Source organism: Synchiropus splendidus, chromosome 16 (genome assembly GCF_027744825.2).
Source record: "Synchiropus splendidus isolate RoL2022-P1 chromosome 16, RoL_Sspl_1.0, whole genome shotgun sequence".
Lineage (NCBI taxonomy): Eukaryota > Metazoa > Chordata > Actinopteri > Syngnathiformes > Callionymidae > Synchiropus > Synchiropus splendidus.
In genome coordinates, this window is record NC_071349.1 from 18,205,799 (window position 1) to 18,222,919 (window position 17,121).

General features: G+C 47.9%; 1 protein-coding gene across 1 annotated transcript in view; it reads right to left on the bottom strand.

Moving 5' to 3' along the window:
* lingo2b (leucine rich repeat and Ig domain containing 2b) overlaps positions 1 to 7,019 on the bottom strand; it is a 45,191-nt gene extending 38,172 nt beyond the window's left edge. The window contains exon 1 of the mRNA XM_053844866.1: positions 6,675 to 7,019. The gene's annotated coding sequence lies outside the window, so the exon portion shown is untranslated. The remainder of the gene's footprint in view (positions 1 to 6,674) is intronic.
* Positions 7,020 to 17,121: the final 10,102 nt, after the last annotated feature.

The window sequence follows — 17,121 nt, forward strand, 5'->3', positions numbered from 1 at the left end:
TGGCTTTGATCAGCAGCTCCGCCTCAGCATTCGATTTTGCCACAGAACCTGATCGTGCTTCTGCCAGGAACGGCCCTTGAGCCAGCCACCGAACCTTCACTCTCAGAGCCAGAGGCTGCTTGTTTGCTGCCAAAGCTTTACTCACCACAGTCTGTCTATATGGCAGGAGACTCTTGATATTCTCACCACCAGTCCCATCATTTCAGCCAAACTTGGGGCTTAGCCACTTCAATTTGAACTTTTCTTGCTGTCAGAATGAGATACTTAGCAAACAAAATCAAATCTCCCACCAGAATCTGCAAGGTTGTCCTCTGAACATGCAGCTTTGCTGCCTCTGGACCTCAGAACTGACTCTTGTCATCACAATCCAAACTCCTGTCAGTGGAAACCACACAGTTTTCCACTTAGTTCCACCAGAATTGGAGGTTTTTCTGACACACTTTAACCACCTGATCTTTTACTTGTACCTTCAGTCAACCATTTCAGGCTAGAATCCAGCTGACTTATTTTACTTTATTTTTGTTTCTTTTTTGTTTCTTTTCTTTTTTGTTTTGTTTTGTTTTGTTTTGTTTTGTTTTGTTTTGTTTTGTTCCGTAGCACTTCCCTAGTTGCTGGGATCCCCACTGACCATGGCAATAAATGTGATTCTGATTCTCACTTGGAATCATAGCCCACTAGAATTGACACCTTTACAACCAGAAAGCCTTCCTGCGAATCACTGCCCACCTCAAGGTGCTCACTGCACATCTTCAGCAGCCTGGTAAACTCCCTGACCTCATGGGTGATCATCAACAACTCGCCAGCTTCTCTGCTAGCGCTGCTGTCAGGTAAGAAAGGGTCACTATTTAGCAAATAAAGCGGTGGATACCGATCACTCAGGTCCTTGAATGAACAGTGGGAGGCAGCTGCTCTTTTGTCATCACCCCAATTGTTCCGACATGGAGACACAAAGAAGCGCTAGAGGAGGATGCAGTGCAGTGACGCATGCTAGCGGCCGTGGACTCTGGCTCAATTCTGAGCTTCTGTTCAACCCTGGGAAGGACGACGGCTATTCACCGGATAAATGTTGCCCATATCTAAAATAACAGGAGCAGCGACGGCGCCAGTGAGTCATGGGCCCAGAATAACAAAGTGCTGATTGGATAAAGCCGATCAGCGAAAGGAAACGCAGCATCATCTGGATTGTGGACTCATTATTTTTCAATTTGTCATGTCTGGTCGGACTTGATGAAGGCCAGTCCCAGCAGAGGAGCCAGCTCATCCCAGCCTCCGACCCGGAACGTCCGGTCACTGAACACGCAGGACCAGAGAGACAGAGACATAAACAAGGAAATATTGTGTTAAAACCAGAGCCAGACTTTTCCACTTCACCTCCAGAAACTACATTTCACGATGTGAGTCTTCAGTTCTGAGTCCATCAGATGAACTTCTGGAACGAAATTCTGACACCAGATCATTTGTTTTAGCCAACAGATCCTCAAGTTTTAAAGCCTGATTCATCACTTTTCCCATCAGAAGACAAAACATATTTTGTCATCAGTGGAGACATTTTAGCTTGGAGAATCAGGACTTACAACACCAGAATTAGAACTGTTTTGCTAAGTAGTGTTCCCTAGATCATCATTTAACTTATTTACATCTATCTACAACAGATTTGATTCCAGATTATTCACAAACCATCCAATTTTCTTCCATCACAGGAGACATTTTACTGCCAAAGTCAACGTATTGTTTTAAACTGACTCAATTTAAATGACATAAGTCTCTTTTTTCCAGCAGGATCATGAACGTGGTCCTTTTAAGGGAGTTTTTTTACTCGCAGTAGTTTCACTGAAACTATCTTGTAATTGCTTATCCACCTTTGATAAGCTATTGTGGGTCCATTCGTTGTTGCGTTACAACCTTTTTGAACGGTCGAGCATCAAGGCTGGCTGTCAGAAACGACGCCTCATTCTTCAGGTATTGACGCCGGACTCGAGGGACTGACTACCACCGACCTTCTGCTAATCATTTTCCCAAGCTATTGATTGATGCCTCACAAACCAAGCTGGACTTATTGCTCAGCCCTCAGTGGAACAGCATGGTAGCTGCACCTTTGTGCCATGGTTTTGGATGAATTCAAGCCTAAGGCTGTGTCCCACTCCTCCCCCTAACACTAGCACTTGGTTGTGAGCGCCCTCCACTATGAAGCTCCCTCCACTATGAAGCTCCACTGTGAAGCTCCCTCCTCTATGAAGCTCCCTCCACTGTGAAGCTCCCTCCACTGTGAAGCTCCCTCCACTATGAAGCTCCCTCCACTATGAAGCTCCACTGTGAAGCTCCCTCCTCTATGAAGCTCCCTCCACTGTGAAGCTCCCTCCACTGTGAAGCTCCCTCCTCTATGAAGCTCCCTCCACTGTGAAGCTCCCTCCACTGTGAAGCTCCCTCCACTATGAAGCTCCACTGTGAAGCTCCCTCCTCTATGAAGCTCCCTCCACTACGAAGCTCCCTCCACTATGAAGCTCCACTATGAAGCTCCCACCACTATGAAGCTCCCACCACTATGAAGCTCCCTCCACTATGAAGCTCCCTCCACTATGAAGCTCCCTCCACTGTGAAGCTCCCTCCACTATGAAGCTCCCTCCACTGTGAAGCTCCCTCCACTATGAAGCTCCCTCCACTGTGAAGCTCCCTCCACCATGAAGCTCCATCCGACCACCAAGTGTAGTGACCGACGTCCCTCAGAATTGGGACGACTCTTCATGGCATCACGCGTAAAGACGGCGTGTCATTGGCTGCCGTGCTGTGTTTTGTTTCCTGCATATCCGGTGTTGGAGACAACATTTTTGCAACCTCTTGCATCGGTGCTGATCATCTCACTTGGTTTGGTGAACCAACAGAGAAGAAATGGGCGGAACCTACATTGCAGCGATAGGTGTGTTAGAGGTATGAGGATGCTAACAAAGGGAAGAGTGGTCCTGGCTACTAACATGTCCCTGTTGTCCTGTCCAACATGGTTTTGAAATCAAGTCCTTTGGTCTCCTGGACATCTCTCCACACTTCATAGTCCCACTAACCAGTGTTGAGCAATGGGACACAACCTAAACCTGCCAGATCAGAAGTCTCGATGTAAAAAGTCAGGGAAGGACCCTGCTGGAACTAGCCTCCACCGCTGTCTTCTCTGCGTCAGTAGCCAAGGGTTAAACCAGCTGCCTCGTCTTCTAACAAACATCTGGGAAACAAGTGAACCGAATGTCATCGTGCTCATGGTCAGTCACCAAACTTGACAATTATGATGCCGCGAGGGCTGAAAATCTTTGTTCCAGTTCAAGCATCGTTTCTCCTCCTCTGTCACTGATCCTCCCCCCTCGTGCCTTCCCTGCCACCGTCCTGCCCTTGTGTGGTTCACCTGTGTCTAATTACCTCCCCGCAGCTCGCGTCTCACCCAGACCCTCACCCTCCTTCTGCAGTCAGAGCTGCCGGCGCTCTGTTTCTCCACAAGTTCTCTCAGCAGCTATGAGGACCTGGGCTCTCTCTCTCTTTTACCTTCAGCTTTTTAAACTGCATATTTGATCAATAAAACATTGCGACAGGCTTTGAAATGAGGAGTTTCTCTGTCTTGATGGCTCGTCACGTTCCGATGAGTTTCTGCTGCTGCCAGAATCTAAGGTTCGTAAAAGTTTAAAGACCTTTGTAAGATATTTAATGTAAATGGTTTTTCCAGTTGGGTGACAGGTTCTTCACCCACTGCATGACATGAGACTTAAGCCTCTTGAAACCAGTGGCATGTTTCCAAGGAAAGTGCCTCCGATTTAGTAACTTACAAAAAATAAATGCCCAAAACAGCCTAGCTACACTCCTTCCGTGTAAAATGACACAATTTAACCAACCTGGGGATTTGAGCTTTTAGCCAGTGATTGTCCTATTGACAAAACGTAATGCGTTTTTCAGGTCGGATTCCTGGTGTCACTTCCGTCAAGTGTTGCCTTATGAGGTCTGATGACACCATGAGGGAGAAGCTCTCATTTTGACCGGCAAAATGAAACGGACAGGGTCGTGGCCCCTGACCTGGTTTGACTAAAGGATGTCAGAAATGCCAGCACAATATATGGCTCTGTGTCGTGAATATAATGTGGGAACATTGTTTGGTGCGAGGATGGTTTACAGAACCAGGACGCAGTGCTTGAAGAGTCATGAGGAGAAGATCAGAGAGCTCTGCAGGCAGGATGGTTTGGACCGGTGCGGAGAAAAGAGTGTTGGGAGAGGAAGACAACTGCCGGCGAGTACGACTGGAGGATGGAGCACCTGAATGAAGTGAAGCTCTGACACAAATGTTTTCAGCGCTTTCATGTTTGTCATGCCAAAAAAAAGCCCTAAAAATACCAGCTTCGATGCTGGACTCAGCCTTGGAAGCCGGTCCATCAGATGGAACCATGGAAGGGGGGGGTGTTCATAATGGAGGTCAGGATGATGGGACGTGCTCTAAGAGCCAATCACAGATCAGCGGTGACACATACAGGTGAAGTGAAAACTCCAGTGCCACATGTCTGATCAGGTCACCGAGTCAGTAGCTCCGGCTCCGTGACGGCAGGAGAGGCGTCTGCCGGAGGAAGGAAAGGTGCCAGGAGGACTGATCTGCGTTTACACTTGAACTCATTAGTCTGCTCTCGGCGAGGAGAGCGGCCATGACGGCGCGGAGCCACAAGTGTGAAACAGATGACGTAAGACAGAAAAAAAAACGCCGATCAAAGTCGACGACGCGAGCCGAACAAGTTCAAACGCACTTTGATATCCAGCATCAGAACCCTCCCGCTTGACTTGAGCATCGACATACAAGTGACTCCCAAATGAAGCGCGGAGGCAAACAAATAAAAGGGGGGGGAGGGAAGCGGATGCACCTTCCCTCCATCTTCCCTCCATTATCTCCTGCCCCATCCCCCGCTCCACCTTAACGAGGAATAGTTTCCTCCTCTCTTCTCATCTCTGTTTCTCACTTGTCTCCCGGGACCAAACACACCCCTGTCAGGTTGCCATGGAAACGCCTCACACACGCTCGCTCGCTGGCTGGCTGTATCCTGCGACGGTAACGCCTGCATCTCTCTTGCCGGAGAAGTATGGTGCGGAGAGGCTGAAACAGTCGTCGTCTACGACGGTGACCGCAAAGACGATTCTTCATTATTCCAGAGCTGCGTGTGGGAGCCTGGCTGCGCAGGCCGCGTTTTTCATGTTTATATAACAGGTGTCCTAAAAAGTACCAAAAAAAAAAAACCAACAGCCTGAATGGGTCTAGCGAGTTCAAAAAGATGAATGCTGCGAGAAAGAAAACAAAAAAGGCAAAAAAAATGTGTTCTTACATAAATATGGCTAATGCATTTGCAATGCATTTATTTTCTCCCCCAAACAACCTGGCTTTACTCATCCTACCTTATAAATTATAATTTTTTTCAAAATCGGTTCCATGAGAAGCTGGAACTCACCATAAATCTTTGTTATTTAAATGTGAAACAAACCAATGTTTTGTTATATTTCAAAACATGACAGTGAAGGTTTAAAACTCCCTGAGGTTCCATTCCATCCTCAACAAATTTCGTCTGAAGTCAGATAATAGCAGTCACTAATGCCGTAATAAATTTGGACATAAAAGAGATTTATATGCCGTGGATGGCAACAATCTCGACCATTAAAAAGAGCGACATTAGTGGTGGATAATTATGAAAAACTGTGCTGGACTGAATAAAACTGCGGCGTCTCCCTTGGATAAGGACCTCACGGCTGACACATTCAGGTAGTGCACGAGAATTCCGCCTCGTAACGTCACGTGTCAGATACGTACCAAACTGCACTTTCACTTTCAGTTTTTTCAATTTTCAGTTCAGCGATTGACATTTTCCAAAGTGTCTCTCTTTTTCTTTTTTTTTATTTGTATATGTAAATTAGCTTTCAAGGCTATTTTTCAAGATCGCCCCCTAGTGGTCAACTGTTCCTCTTAGGATATATGAGTGTATTTTTTCACAAGTCCATGAAAAGGTTGATGGAAACTTTGGAACCCAATGTGTCTAAAAGACTGTTCCACTGCTCTATTGACTGAACAGCACAATTTGAAGGAAAACTTGGGAGAATGATGATCACCATGTTCTTCACAGGAGACTGGTGGTACAGTGGATTAAGAGGGTGAAGTACATATATAAAAACTGGAGTGGAACATCCCTCAGTGGTGTGTTGTCTGGTTTTAAATCAGTTCTAAAGTCTTGTCTTGAGTGAACAGTCGACTGTGTGACACGCAGAGATGAAGAGGCTCTGGAGTGAGAGGCTGAGAATCGGGCAGATGTGTCGTCTCAGCCGAGTCGTGTGCAGGCAAACGTGGGCGCGCTCAGGTCTCTGTGGCTGCACCCACCAGCACTAAAGGCAAAGTGAATCACTGTCAGTGTGTCATCCAGATGTGCGTCAAGCCTCCCTGGGGACTCGCATTCATCCGCTCACCTGTACCACCGCACACAGTGAATCCAGGGTGGCGTCATGCCTCTCAGGCATCGCCGTGGGGACCAAGTCAAGTTTCCATTCATCCCCAAAATCTAACCCCCCCTGCCTGACGGGGACTACGCCTATTAGTGAGGCAAGTCTAAGTCAAGCTGTGAGTCATCCAGGAGAAGAATTCCAGCCCCAACTTCAAGAGACAACGGATCCAACAGTCTTACCTTTCTTTACCTTCTCCACATGCCAGAATCCAGCGGCAGGTCTCACATCTCTGAGTCCCAGTCACTCTGGCACACTTGTAAACGCTGGGATCTTTGGGACTTGTGTTCCACGCCAAGTCTGCCCTCATAGGACTAGTGTCCCTCCGTCTTCAGTGTTGGGCTGTTCTCCGGCAGCTCATCCTTCCCGGCGACAGCGTCCAGGTTTAACGAGACATTGCAGCGTGCAGGATGACAAGAGAGAGGAGAGAGAGAGAGAGAGAGAGGAGCAGGAGGAGGAGGAGGAGGAGAGAGAGGCTCGCATCAAGCCAGCGGCAGAAGCAGCGCAAGGATGGAGCTCCTTCACAATAAAAGCTTTGTGATATGATATATGTTATATGATATGATATGAGAGGGGAGGAGAGAAGGAGGAATGAGGAGAGGAGAGAGGAGGAGAGCGGAGGAGAGGGTTGGAGAGGAGAGGAGAGGAGAGGAGAGGAGGAGATGAGGGGAGAGGAGAGGAGAAGGGAGGTGAGGAGGAGAGGAGAGGAGGAGAGGAGAGGAGAGGAGGAGAGAGGAGAGAAGAGGAGAGGAGAGGAGAGAGGAGAGAGGAGAGGAGGAGAGAGGAGAGGAGAGGAGAGGAGAGAGGAGAGGAGAGGAGAGAGGAGAGAGGAGAGAGGAGGAGAGGAGAGGAGAGGAGGGGAGAGGAGAGAGGAGAGAGGAGAGAGGAGAGGAGGAGAGAGGAGAGGAGAGGAGAGGAGAGAGGAGAGGAGAGGAGAGAGGAGAGAGGAGAGAGGAGGAGAGGAGAGGAGAGGAGGGGAGAGGAGAGGAGAGGAGAGAGGAGAGAGGAGGAGAGGAGAGGAGAGGAGAGGAGGGGAGAGGAGAGGAGAGGAGAGGAGGAGGAGAGGAGGAGAGGAGAGGAGAAGAGAGGAGAGAGGAGAGGAGAGGAGAGAGGAGGAGAGGAGAGAGGGGGAGAGGAGGAGAGGAGAGGAAAGAGGAGAGGAGAGGAGAGAGGAGAGAGGAGGAGAGGAGAGGAGGAGAGGAGGTGAGGAGGAGAGGAGAGGAGAGGAGAGAGGAGAGGAGAGGAGAGGAGAGGAGAGAGGAGAGAGGAGGAGAGGTAGGGAGAGGAAGAGAGGAGAGGAGAAGAGAGGAGAGGAGAGGAGAGGAGAGGAGAGGAGAGGAGAGGAGGAGAGGAGAGGAGAGGAGAGGAGGAGAGGAGAGAGGTGGAGAGAAGAGGAGGAGAGGAGAGGAGAAGAGAGGAGAGAGGAGAGGAGAGGAGGAGAGGAGAGGGGGTGAGGAGGAGAGGTGAGGAGGAGAGGAGAGGAGAGGAGAGGAGAGGAGAGGAGAGGAGAGGAGGGGAGAGGAGAAGAGAGGAGAGAGGAGAGGAGAGAGGAGAGAGGAGAGAGGAGAGAGGAGAGGAGAGGAGGAGAGGAGAGGAGAGGAGAAGAGAGGAGAGGAGAGGAGAGAAGAGGAGGAGAGGAGAGAGGAGAGGAGAGGAGAGGAGAGGAGAAGAGAGGAGAGGAGAGGAGAGGAGAGGAGAGCAAACCGACCTCCCACACCTTCTCAGCCTGTGGCGCACACTCCAGGGACGTAGGTGTCTTTGATGAATGGTCGAAGGACTCGACAAACACATCTGACAATGTGTGAAATGGGAGATGAAGTACGGTGCTACGGTTAAGAAACCACTAGGAAAGTCGAGTCCTACAAACGCAGGCACCAGGAGAAAAGAGGACGGGGGAAAGTGACCCTCATCATCATCCCATGTCTGCTCCATGTTTGCCTGACTCAAAATGGTTTGACTCCAAAAGCCACGGCTCACTATGCGACACTCATCTGAAGTTTCCCAATGTCAGGACTCCTGCCAATGCGAGTGCGCAGCACCTTAAACCATCTTGGCTCCAAAGGTGCAGCACAGCTAGTGATGACCTCTTTTTCAAGTATAGAAGCATCAATGGCAGCTCAGATCAGGTATCGCAGCCTCCTATAGGACCCCCAGCGCTGATCAATGCTCCAGTCAATCCCGACAGCAAGGATTTAATCGTTACATCAGAGGTGGAGATTCCCAGATTAGCTTATCCAGGCCTTGACGGAATGTCAATATCGGGATCAGGTAACCAGGCAGACGGTTGGCGGTTTTACTTTGGAGGACGGAACAGGAAGGGAGCTGTGCTGCGTTTCAGGGAGCTTTGTCTCCAGGTTGCCAGTTCATCACCTTGCTAATGTGAGTGAGCCGCCACCAGGGTCTCCTGGTGTTATGCTTTATTTAGTGACACCGATTTCCTCCCTTTGCTTTCCTTTCTCGCTCATTCTGCCGACTTTGAATGCGCTTTCATCCGGCTTTCTATCCTCAAACAAACCGGTCTCCCACTCATCCGCTGGAAGTCACCGGGGACCCCCCCCCACCCCCGAGTCACATAACCAAGATGTGCAATATGTGTGTATACGCCGGTTCTCCCATATCTGTGAGGACCAGCTGTCCTCAACTCGGGAGCTGTAGAGTGTGAGAAACGAGGGTTTGATTTATTCCCAGGATGGTTTGGGATTTAGATTAAATTCAAGACCAAACATGAGCTAATAGTGAAGCAGTATAGTCAGAAAAGCATTCAAGGGCGGCCATAATGGACTTTTTAAAATAATCCCAAATTGTTTGAGGTTTGGAATTATGGAGTCTAAACTCACGTCCCATTGGACTTTTGAGGTGCAGTATTTGAGAGGTGCACTGACAAAGGAAATTGGTGTTGGTCGAGACCCTTGGTGTGGTGGAACAGTGGCTGCCTCTCAGCAAGACAGTTCAGGGTTCAAATCCAGTGCCTGTGTGGGTTCACTCCGGTTTCCTCCCAACGACATGCTCACTAGGTTAACGGGACACTCTACTATTGACCCGAGAAGTGTGTTTTATTGGGGCCACAGGTGAGTGTAGAGACAGACTGGTCATGATTCAAGTTAAAGGAGAGTTTAAGGTTATTGTGAGGTTGAGAGTTTAACTCTCCATTTAATCTAATTACAGCTACTTTATCACGTGTTCAGTGTGAGTGATGTGTACGTGACCTAATGAGGACCGAACAGGCCAAAAGGGCAGCACTGAGGGTTCAAGGTGAAACCAGGGAAGGGATAATATTCCTGGAGTTCCATCTCTTAAACGGTTGTCTACAGTCATGATGGCTGAGTGTGTGTGTGTGTGTGTGTGTGTCGCAGTGGGAGAGATGGCAGGAATATTGATTCCGCCGTCTTCATTAGCATGTTCCTGCGGGGCTAACGTCTCCGCGGGGTTCTGGCTAGACACGCTGGAACTCGGCTTCCCTTCCCGCGGTGAAAGACGGGTTCACCACTCCCCTCCTGTGCCACCTGACACTTTGGACTGAGCGCGGGACCAAAATAGAAGCAGTAAAGACAGAAGCAAAGAGAGGAAGCGAGGCCGTTCTGGCAACTATGGCAACCCGACAGAGCCGGAGAAGAATCGCCACCTGAAGCGTTTGTAGTGTTTCCGTCAAAACACAATCCACGCTGTCGTGCTGCCACCAAACACTTCGCAGGGAAGTTTAGCTGAATCCTCTTGTCTGTCGTTTGAAATGTTGTGAAACCAGAGTCATGCAGTTTCACTTTTCAGGATGTGGAAGCATGAATTCCAGAAAAACCAATAAATCAACGGAAATAATGAGAAAATCCTACTTTTCAATTGAGTCTTATCTTTATGTATTATATATCATATCCAAAGTCTGGCCTCGGGGGCCATTTGTGGCTCACGACCAGAGTTTAAATGGCCGACAGCTACGTTTGTTACTTTACACAATAGTTAAAAAGCTGAATCACGTCTGAGGCATCGACTTTACACTTATTCACACCACTTGTCAGCGGCATGAGGGTTACGAGTGGTTACGTCCGATCTGCCGGACGGACATTATGTGGAATGGAGAAACAGTAACTTGACTCAGATGGAAGTCTGGTGGCCTAACGTTTTTTGGAGTCAAAAATAAATAAAAAAATCAGTTGCTGCCTTGATCATCAAGTGAGTAACAAGCCACACCCCCCACCTGGGGTAAAAATCTGTGATCCAAAATGAAGTTTATGAAATCAAAGCATGGCGATCTATTTCGGTACAGTGCAAAAAAATTGGACTCATTCCAAGCACTTACCTAACTGTCACAGTGACTGACTCTTCTTCAGGTGCTGACATGAGAAAATCTTCCTCAGTCCTTCTACTGTGTTTTACTAGGATTAAAAAAATGGATGTTGACGTTACGTTACACGTTATGACGCTTTATAAATGAATGACATTTGTGTCCACTTGAGGGCGTCAGAGATGCCTTTTATAGAAGGGCAACATTTAGGTGATGGTGACTGCTATTCTACTTGTTCAAAGCAACCACTCACAGCTCAGTTATTCCTGGGACCACATGATGGAGGTGAAGCCCCGGGGTGTCCAGCAGCTGGACCCACTCACGAAGGAACTTGAAGCAGAAAAGACAGAAGGTCCAACATGTGGTCGTCTTGTAAACTGTCATGCGATGATAATTATGACTTGGAGTTAATCCTTCCTGGTTAGTGGAGTGTGTACGTTCCTTCACCTGCCTGCATGGCACTCTGAATTCCTCCCGCAAACCAAAAGTTTACCGATGTTAAGTGATGACGACAGACTATGGTCCACCTGGGTGTCTCCTCCACCGCCAGCGAACACATGGAAGGAACCGCGTGAATGAGTTTCCCGGTTCTGAGGGCAGAATCCACCGCCAAGTGTCGACCCGCGGAACTGTGCCGCAAGTTTTCAGATGATGCGCCAGAGCGTGAGAAGTGCCTTTTATATTCTTTGTTTACCAGTGATGATGCGTACACAGAGCCGACCTAACCACCCGCCCGTACGGCACAAAACTAGTTTAGATGACATGAAGTGATATCCTGCAGAGCTGTGCTCTGAATGTTGCGCGCGGCAGTTAAATCCACCGCCGCGCCTCAGAGGAGCAATTACACACAAAAACAAACGTGTTGTCGACATTATGCTCACGCAGATCCTACACACTGGCGCGCCCGCGTGTTGGGAATTACTGGCAGATAACAAGTGGCAGTGGCCTGTCAGGTGGGCCTTGAAAAGAGCAGCCTTGCACGACGGTAGTTAACCAAACAGAATGATTGGAGGTGTAAGGTAAGCGTTTTCATGTGGGATGATATAAACAAGGTGGATTAAAAAGCATAAAGACGGTGGGGATTACACCGTGGGCACCGTGTTGAGGATCGGCTCCTTTAAATCCCACACCGTGGTTCTCATTTAGAGTAGGGTGAAAGGACCGGTCCAGGATAGAGGTCCTTCCTAGAGTAGATTAGATTTAGTCCCACATGACAAGAAAGACGCCGACACATGCCAAAGACATTAAAGATACACAACAATCATCAAAGACATTCACAAAAAAAGTGAAAAACGACACAAGACAAATAAATAAAACCCATAATATGTAAACAAATATCATGACAAAATAATAAATATGAGGCCTTATTCTACCTTTCCTCAGTGAGAGAGGGATGGAGATGGAGGGGCAGAAAGAGCTGAGTCAAAAGACAAAGTCTTCCGTCAAGGCGTCCAATGTTGACTGCAAAGTCAGAGGTGACGCTTCACAGGGAGGAACTTGGTTAGGACTTGTGCTCCTCACCAAGTGACATGGACAATTCTGAGTGAAATGAGCGCCACCCAATGGCTAACCCTAACCTGGAGTCAGGATATACCACAGAAGGCAGAACATGTGCCTCAATTGAAAGTCTTCCACATGAAGGCAGAAGACTGAAAAAGTGCACTTGCAAATGGTCGCCGTGGGAGTGAGAATGTGTTGCCCTAGGTGGAGTTCTCCCGGTGATGTGTCTGGACGCTCTCTTAGACATAAAAGCTCAGTCAACCAGGAGAGATTCAGGGTAGAAGCAGTTCCACTCCAAGAGACGCCAACTGACTAGGGCGCCTTGTCTGGATGTCCCTCCCCCAGAAAGGTGTCCAGGACTCAGACCCAATAGAAATTTGTCTCAGATGATCTTGAAAGTCTTGCTGCCCCCTCGACCTAACCCACCTGCTTCTATTATCTGGCACAAGCGCAGTGGGCACTTCTCATTCTGAGGTGCTCAGTGAGTCACACTCCTAAATTCTGCAAACAGAAGAACTTATATCTCCCTGTATATTTTATCACACCGCGCAGCTGTTTATAATGTAATGCACCTTATTGTGACATAATCCGGGCCTTGGTTGTAACCTCAGTGTCAGTGGGGAATATCAAACCAGCCTGTAATCCCGTTTATTGCCTATATTCATGTGGGAGACTTCAGTGTGGCCCACTTGAATTTCTTTCCAAAGAGCAGCTAAAACCCTCGGCTTCATCGGCAGAGTGAGAGCGAACGTATAGAATAGCGATGAGCGTCGTCTTAAAGGACAGCGGTGACGCCAGGTGAATGGGATTAGCTGCAATTAGCCACCCAGCGAGATAAATAAAGAGCAGCAGCAGCAGCAGCAGCGACGGAGAGTCGCAGTTTAGCGAAACTAATGAGCGTGTCAATTAACACCGGCACACAAAATATCAATTTGGTAATTAGCGAAAGAGGAGACGAAGCGTTTGTAGTGAATAAATGTGGGGTCACAAAGTCAAGAGGGAACGCTAAACGCTTCCGTCTTCCTCGGGATTTAAAACAGCGTTTTCATTTACTTGTAAATTAGCTTTCACTTCTCTTAAAACAGAGGAGAAATTCAACACAACTCACCTCCTCTCCTGCTCCTCCTGACCCACATCCTTTGAGAATCAATGTCTGACTTCAGCGTGATAGTTCTGCTGGCTTTTGGAGCCTGTTATTTTAGTGCGGCTATTTATTTAAGGTACTAAAATGGCACCTAGCGAGAGAGAATATCTACGACGCCCTGACCCAGAAGTGGGCAACTAAATCTTCTATAGGGCCGCAGCATAAACTGTGACTGTTGTGAGGGCCCATCATGTCAGAAGAAAGATGGCGATAACTTATTTCACTGTAAATCATAATAGGACTATGCACCAAAGGTCTAAGAAAGATTAAAAAAGGCAGTTTGTTTTGATAATATATTCTCAATTTTCTTTCAATGTATTTTTTAAGGAACGAAAAATACTCAAGAAAAAAAATGAGAATTTTCATCTTATATTCACAGTTGAAATAGTAAATATAAACAGGACAAAGAAACTATGAGCAAAATCTGTTTTTAATCTGACCTCATGAGGGCCACAAAAATACCGGCCACATATGGCCCTCGGGCCGCACTTTGCCCCAGTCTACACCGACCAATCGATGAGTCTAATTTTACAGTCTGGTCCTGATCTAACTGCTCCTGACAAACATGGCTCAGGCCCGGTCTCTATTAAATGTGGACTCCTGGGACTGGGAGCCCTCGCGGTCTCTCTCCAGCATCTGAGAGAGAAGATGAATAGCTCGCGCTTGTCGGACGAGGAGGAGACACTGTTGAAATCAATGTTACACTGCAGCTCACACTGGGGCAACTGGCTGCTTCTCCAGACTCGGCTGTCAAGCGCCGGCTTCATATACAGCACCGGCTCTGACAGGTGCACAGGGAGCCGGGATCAATACTGAACCCTCCGCCATGTTCACACCACACCACTGTGATCTTTCTTCATGTGCGCTGAGGCGTTCACGGACGGACGTCAGCCGCATGTGCTTCGGCATTCATTCGACCCTCCATCAACTGTCGGCTAACAACCGCACTGATTACCACCTTTATTCGCTTAATCTGCGCTAACAAATCCCGCCATTGATTCTCGGTCTCCAGGGGCGTGAGTGTGCCTTGGTAAGGGCCTTGGGGAAATTGATCAGCCAATGAAAGCGGATACAGAATCAAGCGCTGCACATGTGTTGCATCCCTGTAAACAAGCGACACAAAGCCCCGACACTGTTTGTTAGCAAACACCACCAACGTCAAAGCTCATGAATTGCAGCCTTTGCCAGGCACATTGTGATTCTCAAATCTCATATAGTCTAGACACACGGCGGCGCAGTGGCCTCTCAGCAAGAAGCTTCAGGGTGTGTTCCTGCCCGTGCCATTGATCGAGCTACAAAAATGTCTTTCTAAAACAAGCAGGAATTCGACTACATTGACTGAGGGAAGGGGAGGAGCGTTGCTGAAGAGCCACAGCAATCGCGATTTAAAGAAAAGCCGCTGGTAGAGGACAATGTCGGACTATAACACCACAACATGGAGTGGGGGGCGAGACACGTTTTGGGCCACAGGGTCGTGGCATCAACGTATTTAAAGTGATACATTTAAGGCAACATCAAATGCTGTTTAAAAACCTCAACACAGGCAGCAAGTCGCGGAGCGTGAACCAATCAGAGCTCAGATTTGGGGAATATGGAATGGCCTCTCTGATCCACCATGATATTCTACTGTCTTTAGACCTGACCACCAGCAGACGTACTGTTTTATCGTGACTTCAGAGGCGGGGGGCGGGTTGCTTTGGCGACGGCTCAGGTGCATCACCAAGTCGTGCTGAGCGTCAAGACATCCCCCCGGAAACCAGGTCGAAGGCACAGACAAAGGGGCAGTGAGGGACAGGTAAAACTCGAAAGTCTCACGCAAAATGGACTCAGTGGCAGAGAGTCACATCCGATGAGGTTGGTTGCCAGGGATCAGACCTGCAATGGACCAGAAGGCAGATGCAGTGAATTCAATGTGGGCGTGAGGCAGGCAGGCGGGCAGGCAACAAGGGGTCGGTGTTCTGTCTAAGAATGCAGTAGTTGAAGTCCGGCAGACTGCGTGAGTGGGCAGGAACAAACGGTCCTAAGAGTGAGGCTCTGATAAGGACCTGGATCTAGAGTTCTGGGCCAGCCAGCAGGGACATATGTTCTATAGTAGAATGCAGCGTATGATAGTCACTTGAAAAAACAATATGTTTCAAGACAAAACTTGTGTCACACTGAAGTATGAAAAGCCCAACATGACTGCTTGACGAACATCCAAACAGCGCCACCGTAATGAGCGCGAAGAGTGAGCGCTTTAATCAGCCGCCAGGTTTGTCCCCGCAGCGTCCAATTTTTTCAGACCCTCTCCACCAAAACCCGGAGTTATTTTTCTGAGGGAAATTGAAAGGGAAAGAAACTATTAGGCCAGCACAAATTAAACTCTGCGGTCATTACGTAACCTTCCTGGAGTCAGTGTAACCCCGTCTGAGTGATGTGGGAGCCGGTTATTGCTTTCTGGCCGAACATGTGTTTCCTGAATGCTGCATTTAGTCGTTTCAATGAAGAAAGATTTATCTGGTGGAGGCTTTATTGGAGCCGGCAGGTCCGATATCCAACACAACTTGAGGCGCAACTTTAGATTAGGATTCCGAAAGGTGGTATGGATTTCAGACTGGCTGTTGGCGAAACACAGAGAAGATTCTTCACGTGAGAGAGTCTCGCTAGATTAACAAGGCAGCACTAGCGGAGGCGATGAGAAAAAGAAGACAAGACAAAAGGAATATAACAAAGAGTGGAAGGCAGTGATGGGCTTATGAAGCTTCATGAAACAGTGTCCTCATTTTCAGAGCCCACTAGATGGCACTCTACGCTCTGTAATCTTTGGATTTGAACACCACTTTCATTCATCCATTCAAACCTCACAGCGTTTTTTAGGTCAAAACTACTGAGCTCTGAAAATGAGGGCGCTGTTTCATGAAGAGGAAAGTGACATTGAACAGCCATTTTTCTTGCTGGTGTGTGACCCCTTGAGGCAACGTCAAGAGCTCCCTTCACTACAGGTTTTTTTCCCCACGTTGCCGTTTTTATTTCAGAGCGTGAATGTTTGCTAACCACATAGTGATGGGCTAATGAGGCTTCATGAAACAGAGCCCTCATTCACAGTAGAGGGCGCTCTCAGTTTAAACAAAACAGATGTGTTGCTTCATTAAAGTGGTTGTTCAAATCCAATATTCTTGGCCAGAGTGTGCCATCTAGTGGGCGTTGAAAATGAGAATACTGTTTCATGAAACCTCATAGGCCCATGGCCAAACTTTTCACTGTGGTTTTTGTCTTGTCTCTCAATGTGACAAAAAAAACAAACCCCAAAAAACCCTCGATTGTTGCACAAACACTGACCTTACAAAACTAAGAAAAAAGGCACAGAAAAAAAGAAGCCTGGTTATTAAAAACGTGTAGAAAAACAATTAAAAAAACTGGAAAACAGCTGTGAAAGTGACTGTTGAACACAAACCACACAGAAAATCTATACGATCACAAAGAGGTTGGAAAGTGAATAATGGAATGCGTCACGTAGTTGCATAGAAGTCAATAAATAGCTGAATCAGACTGTATTGAACAGAAAACCACCGTATAAAAAAAGAGATGCTGAGAAGAGAAGAGTGTGATGTCTCCCAGGTGAAATTCAAGTCCACATGCTACAGTACACCACGGTGTCCAAGTGGAGAAACACTTGTCAACAGCGCTCCCCTCAGGCTCAGCTTCAATCTGCCTTAACTTGAAGCGGTAA